A 2,198-nucleotide genomic window follows, 5' to 3' on the forward strand; every position below is an offset into this window, starting at 1 on the left:
GCTAGTGCGCAGAATAACTGACGCGTTTACGAACGCTCAACACCTGTTGAATATGGCCGGTGTCGGTAAACGTCTGCAAAAATGCGTATTTAAATTGTTGTCAGCAGCACAGTTACAGTCACCAACGCTCTGGATAACATGAAAACAGCCTAACCAGCTCTGCCAGGGCGAGTAAAATGGTCAGAGTGAGGTGTTCTTTCAGTTGTGTCTGGAAGTAGCTAGCAAACTAGCCAGTTAGCTTGGGTGCTTGACTGCCATTGTGTGGTCAGAACGCTCGGAACAACCCTACTCCTCGACCAGAGCGTCCAGTCTATTTGTATAAATGTTCGATTTTTTTCTTCCACTTTGACATTACAAGGTATTTTATGTAGATAGTTGACCAAAAATGACAATACAATAAATTTGAATCCCTTTAACACAACTAATTGTGGAAAAAGCTAGAGGGTGTGAATACTTTCTGAAGGCACTGTATTTCTATAGAAAAATAGCATTTTTATTCTCAACTTCTTAGTTAACTCGCCAATATGCTTTTTAAATGCCCAGATATTTGTAAGCAATGTGGGCACCATTATGCTTAAATCATTAGAATAATTTTTGTGTGCTCTAGAAAACAATATATACTTTGTTTGACCTGCATTCAATACAAATGTAATGCACATTGACAAGTGAAACAACTTTAACAAATGATTTGTGAAGTAATTCCCCTTCTATAATTTAACATGGCCATCATACTGCATGGTTTTAAGAGATTTAAAGGTCCTATGCAGCCATTTTTAACTCAATATCAATTTGTATTTTTGTATTTGTATTGATTATGGATCCCCATTAGTTCCTGCCTGTCACGGTCGTCCTCCTCTTCATCTGAAGAGGAGAGGCGAGAAGGATCGGAGGACCAAAATGCGGCGTGGTATGTGTTCATGATGAATATTTAATAAAAGAAAGCACTGAACACTGAATACAAACTATACAAAAACAATAAACAAATAACAACCGTGAAGCTATAAATGAGACCTGTGCTGACACAAGCAACTAACATAGACAATCACCCACCAACAAACAGTGAAACCCAGGCTACCTAAGTATGATTCTCAATCAGAGACAACTAATGACACCTGCCTCTGATTGAGAACCATACTAGGCCGAATCATACAAATCCCCAAATCATAGAAAAACAAACATAGACTGCCCACCCCAACTCACGCCCTGACCATATTAAATAAATACAAAAACAAAGGAAATAAAGGTCAGAACGTGACACTGCCAAAGCAGCAGCTACTCTTCCTGGGGTCCAGCAAAATTAAGGCAGTTTATACAATTTTAAAAACATTACAATACATTCACAGATTTCACAACACACGGTGTGCCCTCCTACCCCTACTCCACCACTACCACATATCTACAGTACTAAATCCATGTGTATGTATAGTGCATATGTTATCGTGTGTGTGTATGCACGTGTCTGTGCCAATGTATGTGTTGCTTCACAGTCACCGCTGTTCCATAAGGTGTTTTTTGAATCTGTTTTTTAAATCTAATTTTCCTGCTTGCGTCAGTTACTTGATGTGGAATAGAGTTTCATGTAGTCATGGCTCTATGTAGTACTGTGTGCCTCCCATAGTCTGTTCAGGACTTGGGACTGTGAAGAGACCTCGTGTGGCATGTCTTGTTCATTCATTTCGGGGTAACAATTAAGGGTAACAATTAAGGGTAGCACTTTAATAATAAATCCACATTATAAAGCATTTATAATAGATTAGTAAATAGTTTCTTCATCATTTATTAATCATTACTCCCACATTTTGTAAATGTTAGTTACATAGTTATTCACACATTTATAAACAACTTTTAAAGTATTTAATAATGATTTGTTTAATATATATATATATATATATATATATATATATATATATATATAATATATATAGATACTTATAAACCATTTACTAATCATTAGTTAAGTGGTCTCATCTGAAGTGTGGGCTATTTATACTTAATACTTTACTTAAAAATATTTAATTGTATTACTTTTACCCCCTTTTTCTCCCCAATTTCATGGTAGTTACAGTCTTGTCTCATCGCTGCAACACCCGTACAGACTTGGGAGAGGCGAAGGTCGAGAGCCGTGCGTCCTCCAAAACACAACCCAACCAAGCCGCACTGCTTCTTGACACAATGCCCACTTAACCCGGAAGCCAGCC

Source organism: Oncorhynchus clarkii, chromosome 27 (genome assembly GCF_045791955.1).
Source record: "Oncorhynchus clarkii lewisi isolate Uvic-CL-2024 chromosome 27, UVic_Ocla_1.0, whole genome shotgun sequence".
Taxonomy (NCBI): Eukaryota; Metazoa; Chordata; class Actinopteri; order Salmoniformes; family Salmonidae; genus Oncorhynchus; species Oncorhynchus clarkii.